Source organism: Lipotes vexillifer, unplaced genomic scaffold (genome assembly GCF_000442215.2).
Source record: "Lipotes vexillifer unplaced genomic scaffold, Lipotes_vexillifer_v1.1 scaffold447, whole genome shotgun sequence".
In the NCBI taxonomy this organism is placed as follows: domain Eukaryota; kingdom Metazoa; phylum Chordata; class Mammalia; order Artiodactyla; family Lipotidae; genus Lipotes; species Lipotes vexillifer.
The window spans coordinates 780210-795107 of record NW_006786302.1 but is presented as its reverse complement, the minus strand read 5'-3'; the positions used below and the strand labels follow the sequence as shown (position 1 = coordinate 795107).

General features: G+C 40.6%; 1 protein-coding gene across 1 annotated transcript in view; it reads left to right on the top strand.

Annotated features, from left to right (window-relative positions):
* Positions 1 to 3840: 3840 nt before the first annotated feature.
* ANKRD12 (ankyrin repeat domain 12) overlaps positions 3841 to 14898 on the top strand; it is a 112971-nt gene continuing 101913 nt past the window's right edge. The window contains exon 1 of the mRNA XM_007458447.1: positions 3841 to 3993. The gene's annotated coding sequence lies outside the window, so the exon portion shown is untranslated. The remainder of the gene's footprint in view (positions 3994 to 14898) is intronic.

Sequence of the window (14898 nt, the reverse complement as noted above, 5' to 3'; positions counted from 1 at the left end):
GAGGTGCATGGACCTAGAGTCTTGTCATACAGAGTGAAGCAAGTCAGAAAAACAAATACTGCATGTTAACACACATATATGGAATCTTTAAAAAAAAATGGTTCTGATGAACCTAGGACAGGAATAAAGACACAGACGTAGAGATGTACAGAATGGACTTGAGGACATGGGGAGGGGGAAGGGTAAGCTGGGACGAAGTGAGAGAGTGGCATTGACATATATACACTACCAGATGTAAAAGATAGCTAGTGGGAAGCAGCTGCATGGCACAGGGAGATCAGCTTGGTGCTTTGTGACCACCTAGAGGGATGGGATAAGGAGGGTGGGAGGGAGATGCAAGAGGGAGGGGATATGGGGATATATGTATACATATAGCTGATTCACTTTGTTATACAGCAGAAATTAACACAACACTGTAAAGCAATTATACTCCAATAAAGATGTTAAAAAAACAAACTAGTTTTTGTTTTTTACCTAGGAAGGTAACAACAACAGTAATTTTTCAAGTGGCACAAAAAGGTAACACAATGAAAATGCTCCCTTCTACCCTAGAGCCCTCAGACCTTCCCACAGGCAACTACTTTTACTATTATTTTTACCTCTTAAAAAAAAAATAGTCTATCTTCTCTTTGTTAGCTGTTAAGCTTTTTATTTAAAATTACAGGTATTCCTTTAAATTAAAGTTACTGTTGTAAAAAATGCCTTACACTTTGACATAATTTTTTTTTTCCCCACTAGACGAAATGTTAGGAGTGGGAAGGTTTCAGATATTTGGTGAAAAAACATGTATTAAGGATATGCACTGATTATTAACTTATATACTACTTTAGAAGCAGAATATTGATTTTAGGTCACTATAATTATAGGCATACTGTTATATCATTATCAAAACATATTCTATAGTTCTTAGATCATCACATTGTACTGCAGTAGTACATATTAGGATTTTGAGTTGAATCTTGCTTAATCTTTTTGTCCATTTTTCTTGAAAATCCTATCAATTTTTAACACAAGAACACTGGTTTTAATAACTACAGATAGGCTTTTAAAAACACCTGGCAAGTAAAATTTCATTACAGTAATCCAAGATGGTTCCAAATGTATATGAACACACTGACTAAAATTTTCTTGCCAGTTTTTGGTTGCCTGAGATGAAGCTATATCCCAGCCTATTTTTGAAACCCGTAAGGAGAAGTTGGCAGTGTTGATGTGTCTAACACCACTTGCTCCCTCATTTCCTCTTTTCAGTTCCTAGCTCTGTGCTGTTTTTTACAAAAAAGATATTTAGGAAGGAAATGTTCTTATTGCTATTTAAATTTTTTTATTATAAAAATGAACCAACAAATAATTCAACTTGTCATTTTTCCTACTGGGCAAAGAATCTAATGTCTGGCTTTTTTTGGTGGTTTTTGGAGTGGCTACTGAGTGTAGCTAGGGAAAGCTACCAATTCCTCAGAATTACTTGCTGTGACTGGATAGAGCCATTGCCCTAGTAAGTCCTACAACATGATGATAGTCATAAGAGTATTAAAGCATTACATCTGTATAGATTCATATGATAAGCCATGATTGAGATTGTATTTTTCATTTATTATATTCACCTTCCTGAAATATGGCAGGATTTTTTGAATGATCTAACTGTACATTATGTAGCAAAACGTAACAGTAGTTGATTCTAAAGGTAAGAAGTTGGAAAGAAAGTAAATTTTGCAGATGGCTTCTAGATATCAAATATACACATTTTAAGTGTCTGCTAGTAATAACCCTAAATAAATGTAATAAAACTTAACCTTGGCTAAGAGTGATGTTTAATGCTTGGGGTCCTTGATCTCCTGGTACTATTAAAACATTTTGCCCACTTGCTGAAGATGGATTCCAGGATTTGAGCCAATGAAAGACATGGCTCTACAATTAACAGCCTTAGCAACTTACTAGTCAACTAGCTCCAGCTTCTTTAGAGGTCTCTATCCATAAGAATTAACTTCTTGATTTATACTTCTAGTTTCACACTGAAAAGGAAAACTAGCTCCTCTTCCCTTCATTTTGGACCTTTCCAATAACTATGGCTGATTTATAATTTGTCGCGTATAATCTTAATAGGAGCTTCAATAAATTTTTTTTTGCAACTTGACTGATTCTGCAATGAACTTTTCTTTTACAGATAGTGTCCTATTCAAGTGTAGTCAGTATGGTGCCTTGGATCACAATTGCCTTGAGTCTTTCATGTATTCAGTGATTTTTAAGTAATAAGGTTGTGCAGATAGTTATGGCATGAATTATGGTTAATTGATTTCAGCAAATTCAAGATTAGCTACCTTTCAGTTTTCAACTGAGGCTCGTACTGCTGTAGAAATAGCTATTGCCACTGCCATCCATTCTCCCTATGACAGCGAGTTAAATGAGAACCAACTCAACGACTTGAAGTCAGACAAGAGTTGGTTAAATTTTTAGTGGATTTTTCTTTGTATTTCATGCCATAAATATCCAAATTATACGTAAGTGATCCACTTCTAGCCACAAGGTGCTCTCTTACAATTCATATTGAACCTAATATTTTTAAAGGTGGGAGAAATCAGGAACCTAGGAAAGTAAAAAACAGTGATGTTTAATGCAAGTTTATGCTTTATATGGTTAAATGCTGGGATTTAGCTTTCTCTGTCAAGTCTGAAATATATCATCTGATTAATGACAAATTCGTAACTTCACTCATTAAGTCACAAATGCGTGCTGTAGTTTGGAGGACACAACGATGAGGGAGAAGATGGTTTCCCTCCAATTACGCAAGCTCTTTTATGGTTAAATAAAGGCATGCACAAATTGTCGCGGATTAACCTCAATGTAAATAAAAAGCGTCCAAAAGGAACTCAATAAAATGGTTTCCCTCCGATTATGTAATCCCTTTGGTGGTTAAATAAGGGCAAGTACAAACTGTCGCGGATAACCCTCCAGAGGAAGTCAGAGTGCCAGCAGCTGGACCGCCGAGGCGGTAAATTTCCCTCCTGCACTGTCCTCCAGCTGGCAGTGCCCTGAGAAGTACTATCTCGGATGGGGGAAAATGCACTTAAATTTGTCTGAAAAGGTCATCCGAAGGTGTGACTGTGAGAGGGCGTATTGCAGAGTCCGTGCAGTCCCCGCGGCGACAGGTGCACGCGAACGCGCTTTAGGGATGGGCCCGGGGCCCACATGGCTCAGGTGAGGGGCGCGTTGCGGCCTGGCCAGCCCAGTGCTTCCGCAGGTGCGGCCGTCGGCGCACAGGCGCAGTGCGCGGACCCGGGTGCACCGCCTTTCGCACCGCCCCTGGTCCGCAGTCCACCGCGAGCCGGGGAGGACACCCGCCTCCGCCGCCAGCCGGGCCAGAAGCGTTGTTCTCCCGGGTCCCAGCTCGCAAACTCGTCCGCCCGCCCCCGCAAAAATAACATGTGAATACCCAACGCAGACAGAGCCTCCTCTTCCTCGCCGCCGCCATTTCCAGAAGTTTCCAGTCACTGCCACGGCCATGGTCGCCGCAGAGCGCGAAGCGGCACCCACCGGCCCGGCACGTCGGCGGCGCCTGCGCGCCTCCCCCGCTCCCCTAGGCCCCTCCCTTCTGGGGCTGGTGCCGGCGGAGGGGAGGCGGCGAGGCGGGTGGGGTCCGCACCCCCGCGTCCACTTGGTACGCCCCGACCCCCGCCCCCGGCTCGCGAAGCTTCTCCCAGCCCAGCCAGAGCGGCGGGCCGCGGCGCGGGGAGGCGGGCGGAAGGGGCGGCGGGGCCGGGGGCGGAGCGCTCACGCCGCCCGTCCCGTGCCCGGCGCGTCACGTGCCCGCGCCGCGGCCAATCGCCGGACGGCGCCGTCCTGGGAGCGAGCAGGCTGTGGTGAGGGGCGGCGGAGACCGGAGATGTTTTCGAGCCCGGCCTTGGCGGCGTTCGCGGCGGCGGCGAAGACCACGACAGCGACGGCGGCGCCGAGGCCCTCGTTCCGGGGGTAGACCCTCCCGCGCCGGCCGTGCCTCGGGTCCGTGCGGGCGAGGGGGGCGTGGCGACAGGCGAGGAGGAAGGAGGGGCGCGGTTTCAAGCCCCGGCCCCGGAGCCCGGGAGGAGCCCCTCAGTCGCGCCCGCTCCCGTCCCCTCCCCCGAGCGAGGTAGGGACTCGCCCCGCCCTGCGGCGCCGCGCTGACAGTACGGCTGCCCCGCCGGGAGTGCAGTGGTCGCGGCGCGGCGGGAGCTGCCCGAGCGGGGGGGCGGGGGCTCCGCGGGCTGCCGCGCCGCTCCCGGAACATGGCGGGGCCGCGGCGCGTGTGCGTGCGAGGGAACGAGGGAGCGAGTGTGCGCGGCCGGGGCTGGGGGGTGGGGGGGGGCGCCGCCGGGAGCCGGGCGGGGTGGGGGCGGGGCGCCCCCAGCCCGGGCCGCGGGTAGGCAGCTTCGCGGCGCGGGCGAGCCGGGCCCCGGCGTTCTCGGACCCTCGGGCCGCCGGGTTCTTGGAGCTAGTTCGAGGGTAACACGCTGTGACGCAGCCTCGAGGTTCCCAAAGCGTTGAATAAACGGTTGTACAAAGAGGTCACCGAAGCCCAGCTGACAGCTGTTTTAATAATAACAGTAAGAAACAGTTTAGGACGGGAAGTTGACACTGTTGCACCCGTAGAAACCGTAGGAAACATTTTAAGCGGTGTTAGCGGTCGAGAGTGTAATTTCCACCCTGCGGACGCAGTGAAAAGGGTCGCAGACCCAGAGATTCTTAACACTTCGGAATCGGCTCTAATCCTGAAGTTGAAGTGAACCTGAGTTCTTAGTCATGTGCCCTTTTTTATTTTAAAACGGTTTATGTAAATTATAAAAGAAGGCGAACTGGTGAAATAGCTATTTTAAAATAAATTGACTGTTGATTAAAAACATATGCTCATATAGGCTCTTAAAAATCTTGGGCACTGATCTGTTTCAGTTTCTTCAGTCGTTATACAAAGACTTTCCTGGAGATTAGCTCAGAACTGGCAGAACATTTGCTATATTGGTGCCAAGTGGCTTAAAAAACAAAATGAGATAGTGTCGACTGTGTAAGATCAAGTCGTTATATTAGCTAAGCTTGTTGGGAAAAGTCTTTAATTTGGGCTAAACGCAAAAACATGTAAACATTCGAAATGTTTCATGGGCAAGGGGGGGAAGGCTTTACTAAAAGATCTTTTATAGTCGACACAAGCAGTAACTAAATTTCTAAAAGTCTGTAGATGGTTGACTGAGTAAGGTCAAGCCTAACTATTCGGGGTATGTGTTCTATTTTAGGGACAGGCAAGGTGTTAAAATGAAGTAAAACGTAAGTAGTATTCATGGAAGGAAAAGAGCAGGATGCCTGTAATGTTCTTAATCTCTCTGGTTTCCATAGTTGTTGTTAGGATGGTTTTATGAACAAGCAGAGCTGGGAAAGTGGAAATCTCTGGGTGTGTATTCCATGAAGACTATTTGAGACAGAGTAAAGAAAATAAAGTATTCAGTTGAGGAAAGAACTTAGTAGGTGGAAATACATTGTGCGGTCTTTGATTTTAGTTCTTTAATACCAGGAAGGGAGAAAAAAGCTTGAATTTTGTTTGGAGACGAGCGCCCAACTGGTGGAATGAATTTAAAAGGAAGATGTTTTTATCAAATTGTTTATGTTACTTTTTTTTTTTTTTTTTTTGCTATAGAAGTTGCTGAAAAAGGTAACTGATAATCTTCGAGGTAGACTGGAGAAATAGGGATATTTGGAAAACTCTTCATTGGAAAAGAGGTTTTTATTCTATAGAATAAAAATAATAGTAAAAATGTTCAGTTTCTTGGTATGAGTTGAGTAGTTAAATTTTCTGTAAGCCATTCTTATGTTTTAAGAGCATTGTTTCAGGCTAAAAAGAGAATGAATAATGAGATTAATCATGTCCATCGTAGTCCATAAAAGGTTTAGACAGCTTTCTGTATATAAACTTGATGCTACTGAAGCAACATCTATCAGATAGACATGAAGAATTTATCCAGTGAATTGCAGTAGGTTGCTTAATAGCTAATGACACCACTTTCTGACTTGGAACTTGTTGCGGAAGCTGTTGCGGAAGCTGACATCAACATGTATTTGTAAAATGCTTGTACTCTGTAAAGGTTGTAGTTTAGAGATTTATCCTTAGAACTGGAAGAGACCTCAGATTTTCTAATCCATTTCCCTCATTTTACAGATGAGAAAATAAACGCCTGGTAAGGAGAAATGACTTACCCAAGTCAGCACAGCTAATTAAAACAGTCTGTGGTTTGGCCTAGAGATTTTTTTTTCTGAAGACGCTAATTTGCTTCTTTCTTTAAGAATTAGCTTTATGGAGTAGTGGAAAGAACAGGCAAATAAAAGTGAGAAGGCCAGGGTTTACATTCTTGATTTGTCACTTCCTAACTGTGGTTTTTGACAAATCATACTTGCAGAACCTTGCCTTTGTAATCTGCAAAAAATAATTTTCCTACATAATTTACAGGATTGTTTGATGGAACAAATGTGATTTCATATGGAAAGCACATTATATACTATAAGCTTTTATCTATATAAAAAGTGGTGATATTATTTTTAAAATAAATACAGTTTTCTACTGTATTGTCTAAGGTGTCTAGATCTCTAGGTTTTTGCTTAGCCGTAGCTTCATTGTTTTGAGCACCTGCTGTTCTATAGATTATAACTCCCTGTAGATACATTTTCTGATCCCTACTTAGTTCTAATCTTAGTAAAGCCTCTTATGAACATTTTAAATATTGCGGTTGTTAGAGCCTGACTTCCTCTGGAGAATATGAAGTTTCTTCGTATAGCATTTGAAAACATTCTCATATACACTCATGCATGCATAATGTTTCTTTAACAGGCAGTGGCTTTTTAAAAGTAATAGTGAAAGTATCTTAGTAGCAATGTTAATTTGTTGCTAGTTTCTAGATAATGGCAATAACAGGAGGTAATTTCCTTTATAAACTCAGCTTTTGAGTAGTTCATGTTAAGGTTATCTTGTAGATCTAAAATATAAGTGCAGAAATGTTAAGACACTGTTGACTTTTGCTGTTAGGTTTAAAGACGTTTTTCTTTTAGCGCTTTAAATCGATAATACTGGGAACATCAACATTGTAGTATTGTAGTGTTACATACATGGATTATTTGTAACCTTGAAGCTAAAGGTTATGATAAACATTTGTTCAGCATGTAGAATCTGCACGTATCTGTGTTCAGAGTTTTAAGTGAAATATTTCAGATAATTTTCATAGTAACCCTGTAAAACAGATACTGTGGCTGAGGAAAATGAGGCTTTGAACTGTTATGTGGTGTACAGATATTCACAGACCTAAAAAAGTGACAGACTCTGCCGTCCCCATTCTTAACCATTTCTCTGTATTCTACCTCTAAGAGTGTTCAGCTGATTTTGAGAAGTTTTAGGGCAGTTTTTAAGTTTCTGACTTTGTGAAAAATTTGGCGGGGTTGGGGGCAGCATTCTACCTTCTACTATGTTGGTTAAAAAACAAAAAGAAAAGAAAATACCTTATGAGAATTGTGGAAAACCGTCCAGCAAGCCTTTTAATGAGATGCTGATGTAGTTGGGTTTTTTTTTATGTTAGTTGTCACAAGCAAATTAGTCTCGCCAGCAACAGAAGGACTACAGTTGTTAGTACTAAGAGACTGTTGTAACAGACTCCACCTTGATATTGATGTTCATTGTTCTAAGGAAACATACTTTAAACAGAGTGACTGAAGGAAAAAGATAACTAACCAAATTCATTTGGGGCTTTTATAAAGGAACAGATCCAGCAAGAGTAAATATGAGTTTGGCCAGGTTAGAAAATAGCAACCAAAACTAGGTTTTCTGATTAGTGGAACCCTCCACAATTCTAAGAAATTCAGATTTAAGTTCTTAGAGAATTAGTTTTAAACACAGAAATGCTTCCAAATTGAGGTAAATAGAAGAGGTAAATTATGAAGCTGCAAGTTGCAAAATCATTTTTCTTCAGCTTTTAAAAATTGTGTCCTTTTTTGGCCGGTCCCTTAATATTTGTTTATTGCACTAAAATTGTTTCAAAATATGTAGTAGTTTACATTTCTGTTTATCAGTTTGTATTTGGGCCACAATTGGGGGAGATACCACAAATACTAGTGATAAATACTATGTTGTTAAACTACCTTATTGCTTGAGAGAGTTGGAAGAGTCCTGTAGCTTCTTACATTTCAGATTGTTGTTCTTCCTACATAGGAGTTTTTTTGGCATTCTGACTTCTAGTAGAGAACAAAAACCATGTGTGCGTGGCTCTCTCTTTCTAGAAATAGCTGTAGTAACTCACGATGAAAGATAATAGTATGTAAAAAATTACGGTGTTCTGTAGTTCATGAAGTACATTTTATATCCGATCTCTTGAATTTCACAACTACTCTGAGATCAGCAAAAAAATCCGCTACTCTAATGATATTGAACCATGGATAGGATCCAGGTTAAAATTCTCTGGAGTAATGCTAGACTCCTTTGAAATGCACTCGTGAAAGAGAATCATTAGCAAATCTGAAGGAACAGGAAAGAAACACCTACTTTTAGTCTCTCTTCCACCAAAGCCGCATTGTACACAGCTTACTTGCATTCTGTTCTACCACTTCTGAAACTTTAACAAGCAGGGTAGGAGTAAATACTAAAAACATTCTTTATACCACTTTACTAATTAGTGCTGGTGGTTAATGATGTCACTTAGATGAGAAAATTTAAAATTTACAGAATGTTTCCTACCATAATTTGCACAAAAATATTGTAACTAGGAATAAAGCCTTGGCTTATATTTTAATATTATGTACCAAAGTCTTGCAACCTCTGAGTTAAAATAAGTTCTTTTTACCAGAGTTTAATTTTTGACTATTTGGAAGTTACTTGGTGATCAAAGAAAAGACCTTTTATTGAGCTTTAGTATTCTAGGTACTGTTAGATACTTATATATGTGTTATTTTAATATAGGATGAGAATAGATATTTTACATATCTAGTTATGAAGAAACTTCAAAAAGTTGTTACTGGAATGTCTCCCACTCTAGATGCTATTACTCAAGAACTAACTTAAAATTTGTAAGTGTTATATAAATGTAATTTTATTACTTTGAGAAAAATTTTTTCTTAAGGTCAACCCAATTCGTATGTAGATTGATAGTTGAGGTGATCACCCATTAGTGGTTCTTCAACCTTCAGAAATTATCCCTGTCTTCCAGAATTCATAAAAACATCCCAAGAATGAAGATGAGTGTTCTCTTTAAGCTGCAGTCCAACAGGACAAAAAAATACCTCTTTACCTTCTATTTGTGCTCATGCTGTTGAAAGTAAACAAATTGTTGGTTACCAATTAAAATTTGTGTCATTCCATTTAAGTTATATTACCTCTGTCATTTTACAGCCAAGGCTTTCATCTTTAATTGCGGTATGAAGGGTTTGATTTTAGCTACAGGAATTTGGATCATTAGCTAATACATGGAGAAATAATCATTTGTATTTTCTCTTTTGTGAATTGATACTTCATATCCTTTGGTCAGAGGCATAATTACAAATGTCCTGTGATTGATAATGGGTTCTCCACATAACTTTTCATTCACTCTTTACCATTACCTTGTGAAGTTTATCTTGTTGCCATTATACAGGTGAGTTTAAATCAGTGTCTGTATTGCTCCTTTACAAAACTGCATCTTCAAAGAAGCTGATTATTATTAAGAGAAAAAAAGATAAAATGATAGATAAAATTTGAGCCTTTGTGGGGAAAATAATTATTTTGTATTATGGATTTTTACAAGGAGTGAAAGTTCTTGAATGATCCAGTCTGACAGTGTGACAGATTATCTCTGGATATTGAATATGAAAGTAAGCAGAATTTCTTTTATTTTTCTGTATTTTCAAGTTTTGCCACAATGAGCTAGTATTATGGATATAATCAAGAAGGTTTTAAACACTGCATGTTTAGTTAACAAATTTTAAATAATTGTTTCTATGAACGGTATTGCATTTAGCGTTGAGGCAGGAGTTTAGAAAAATACAAGTGAAGACAATATCATAGGTTTTTTTTTTTTTAAGGATTTACACTCAATGAACAAAGCATAGACATGTGAAATAGCGGACAGTATTATTGTTTAGGGATTCAAATTGCTTTCTAGTTGGTGTAGAAAGGAACATGGTGAGCCCTCGAGGACGTGGATCATGTCTGTCTTGTTCATTGTTGTACCGTAGATTCCATCACACTGTAAAGGATCACCCCGATGCTAATGACAGGAGGATGGTCTGACTGGCAGAAGAGGATGAACTGGGACTAAGGGAGAAAAGATGGATGGGTAGCAGATGAAAAAGGCCACGATTGCTAGGAAGAGGAGCTTAATAAATATTAATTTCCAAGATGGGGAGTAATGTAATACAGATTTTCTTAGAAAATAATTCGAGGTCGTATAGAATTCATATAGGAGACAAAGAGATCATTGAAAAGGTGCTTAGGTTTTAAGGTTTTAGGTGCCAATGCTAAGCACATATCTGAAGAAGACTTCTTGTATGGAGCTTAAAGTCTAGCTGCAAGAGATAATTACTTAAAACAAGGATCCATAATTACAGAGAGGTTCTGTAAACATTTGGAAGTTACACTGCAGATTTTTTAGTGAAAGAACCTATGGCTTTCAGGTTCTGAGATGGGTCTGTCCAAAAAAGACTAAGAATCACTGACTTGGAAATTTAAGTTGAATTTTTTTATTTTTTATTTTATTTTAGTTTTTTGCGGTACGCGGGCCTCTCACCGCTGTGGCCTCTCCTGCTGCGGAGCACAGGCTCCGGACGCGCAGAGCCCAGCGGCCGTGGCTCACGGGCCCAGCCGCTCTGTGGCACGCGGGATCCTCCCGGACTGGGGCACAAACCCGCGTCCCCTGCATCGGCAGGCGGACTCTCAACCACTGCGCCACCAGGGAAGCCCTAAGTTGAATTTTGGATGTAGAACTGTTACATTCTTAAATAGTCCTAATTTGTGTTTTTAGGCATTTATTTTTTATAGTATATTTCTTTTCATAGATAAAGTTGTTTAATATCAGTATCATCAGTGAGATTTACCTTTTTTATCCACAGTTCATAACATTTACATGATTATATTTCAGGAAATGTTTTATTTTAAAAATAAAACCAAATACATACGTATTGTTTGTCATTGGGGTTGGAGTTTCCATAGTACCACACTTTTCTTGTTACTTATACAGCTGTTAAAATACAGTGAATTTACTATGCTTTGGTCCCTCGGTACCATATTTCTTATTATTCTCCTCAGCATACTTTGGCAGGGAAACAGTTTATAATCCTAAATTGCCCTGACTAAAAGAGCAACCAATAATACTACTACCCTGAGTCAGTTTAGAGCATGTTTTCTTTTAAATGCCCTATATGCAGTTATCCTGAATTCTTTTTTTTATTGAGGTCTGGTTGATTTACAATATCAATCATATTAGTTTCAGGTGTACAACATAGTGATTCAGTATCTTTGTAGATTATACTTCATTTAAATTTGGCAGTTGTCCTGAATTCTTGTGCGGAGTACAGCGAGTGGGTTTATGTTGGAGAGCGTGCAGAAGACAGAGGTAGCGGGTCAGGACTAAAGGCCCAGACGGTTCAGCCTGGTGTGAAGTTGTATGGAAGCTACAGCGTTGGCTATAGTTGAAGTAGTGCTAATAACCCACCTTATTGTTGGGTCAGGGTGGGAATGACGTGGTGTGTGGATTAGAAAGAACTTAATACTTCCGTAAGTTTTGCTCTCTTGGGCGGGGTGCTGATTTCAGTACCTCTAACTGCATAGAGAGTTTGGGTGTAGATAAAGATGATTTTCAGGATCTCAGACTTACATTGCAGAAGCCATAATTATCATAAACTATTCTGGTTTTTTATGCCATATCCTTCATCTCAAATCTCTTTTTCTTTTTTTTTAATGTGCCACTATTCCAACTGCACCCAATTATCTAAGCAATTGGAAGTCTTTTCCTTTCATTTAAGGCTGAAGTATGTACCTGTCATTTATAAAGAAAGCCGTTGGGACTTCCCTGGTGGCGCAGTGGTTAAGAATCTGCCTGCCAATGCAGGGGACACAGGTTTGAGCCCTGGTCCAGGAAGATCCCACATGCCGCGGATCAACTAAGCCGTGCGCCACAGTTACTGAGCCTGCGCTCTAGAGACCGCGAGCCCCAACTACTGAAGCCCACGCGCCTAGAGCCCGTGCTCCGCAGCAAGAGAAGCCACCGCGATGAGAAGCCTGCGCACCACAACAAAGAGTAGCCCCCGCTCACCGCAACTAGAGAAAGCCCGCGCACAGCAACGAAGACCCAATGCAGCCAAAAATAAATAAATAAATATTTGAAAAAAAATAGAAAGCCATAAAAATGAGTTAGGGCATTATTTGGGATTAAAGTGTGAGTAGTACTGAGAATGCCACCAGGCGTATGATCTGTTGAGTAGATGGGCTGCTTGTCTTTTGAGGGGCAAAGTAAAATACCAAAAACTTTTTTAAATTTTGAAATATTTCAAATAATTTAAAAGGTACAGAAGATAGCATAGTGAGAACCTTCTACCTATCACCAGCCTTAAGAATTACAATTCAGTTGAACCCCCCTGTATACCTTTCCTTGAGCCATTTCCTCACTTCCCCAGGCAAATTCCTGTCTCCCTCTTTGCACAAACTTTTCCCAACAGTAGATCTGCCCTTTCCCTAGACCTATGTAGATTTGTTTCTTTATGCAAAGTTCACCACAGTGACCTTTTCCGTTTCAATTCTATTACATATTTTTTCAGTCCCTGCCCATTTTTATTTATTTATGTACTTATTTATGTATTCATTAATTTATATTTTTGGCTGCGTCGGGTCTTAGTTGCGGCACGCGGGATCTTTTGTTGCGGCGCTCAGGCTTCTCTCTAGTTGTGGTGTGCGGGCTCCAGAGCGCGTGGGCTCTCTAGTTCAGGGGCGTGGGCTCAGTAGTTGTGGTGCGAGGGCTCAGTTGCCCCACAGCATGTGGAATATTAGTTCCCCGACGAGGGATCAAACCCGCATCCCCTGCATTGGAAGGCGGATGCTTTACCACTGGACCACCAGGGAAGTCTCTCTCTTGCATATTGTGTATAACAGTAAGAGCAGTCTCACTAGAGGAGTTGAAAATAAGATTTGTATACATGAGGTAGAAATCTACCTTAAAATCTAGGCAAAGTAAAGACTTCACTGCACTATGTGCAGAACAGATTGGCAAAGTAGATGTGAGAGTAACCTAATGAAATTATCATTTTGGGAAGATTAGTCTGGTAGCAGCAGTGTGGAGCAGTGGTCTGAAAGGAAGTGTGAGTTGCTAACTCATTTTGACTGGCTTTTTTCCCTTCTAATTACCCTATGTTAGTGAGATTTTGTTCTGCTTCCAAACACTTTGCTATTTTGCAGGAAGAGAAAGGAGCTGGTGGCAAAATGCTTAATTATGAGTGCTTCTAGTTTTCAGGCTTTGGGGGATTGCTCTTGCCCCCTTTTAGAATCTGTTGACAGTGAAGTGAATACGTAGTGGTTGTTAGTTCTCTACTTTCAGTATTGTAATTTTTCCACCGCCCAGTGCCAGAGATGCAAGTCAAGCTGCCTCACCATTTTCTCTGGGCTGTTGCAGCCCTCTGCTGGTCTATGGAAGTTGCACATTTAGAGCGCTGTAGGGCTAGAAAGAGGTCAGTAAACCCAGCAACTCATTTTTAGAATCTTAGAACCTTAGAAGTCATTTATGTCAACTCCCCATTGCAGATGAGTATTTTATATGTCGACCTTTACATCTGGAAATGAATGTATATATAAATATATTTACATACCGAGGGCAAATAGATCATTGTAAACCCAGCTGCCTGTATTACTTTCTTTAAAAATTCTAAATGCATTGTTAGAACGTGATCCTTTATGGTCCACTGTTTGACAGTGCCAAAAAAATCTTTTTACCACTAATCTCTTTTGTAGATATTATCTAATGAAGTAATGAGAATTTTATTTTTAAAAAATTTGAGGTATTGTGTAGTCATTACTATTGGAAGATAAATACAACAGATAAATGCGAATTGTTTCTTTTAAATTATTTTCAAAGCATTTTTACTTCTTGTTGCTGATGTCATTCTAGCCTCCTTGCTCTTGCTGACTATTCCTTCCCGCCTCACAATCTGGTCGTTATAATTGAAGTGGTCTCCGTGTCTCTCCTGTAATTCCTCTTTAGTGTGTCTTCCAGAGTTTCACCAATGGCACTTTTTTTCCCCCCATGGCACCTTTTTAAACATGCTGCTTGAATTGTGTCACTGCCTTTTATTTAAAGCCTTAAATTGCTTTTGTCACATCATAAAGATCAAACAGCACGATGACGAGGTGCTTCATGTTGCTCCCTTCCTCCTCTTCAGCCTCATTTTCTACCCTATTGTGTTTCAGTTTTTGCTGTCCCTTCAATGTGGTCTGCTGTCTTGCGTGGGCGTGTGTAATTTCTTGGTCTGGAATACAATCATCATTTTCTTGTGGGAAAATGTTATGGAATAGGTGCCAGAAAACATTGTGCTAAAAATCAACCATGGCTTACTTTGGGAAGGTATGATATAGCAAGCATGAACCCTCAGTGGTTTATATTTCAAGCAGTTTGGCTGCCTAAATGTTACTCTATTTTATACTCTTGGTTTACCTTTGTGGAATTTTGAAGGTAATACACACATAGAGCTAAACCAAATAGACTATTTACAGTGCATTTACTTGGTATAGTCTTCTAAATTAACTGCCATGCTCAGCTTTTCGAAGGAGATAATATATAGCAACACCAACCCAAAGTGCAGCCTATATTTACTGGATTGAGCTTCTGTCCTGAATCTTTTGCTTCCTTTCCTATTCTGATGGCTGGGTTAGAAAACATAAAACACATGAAG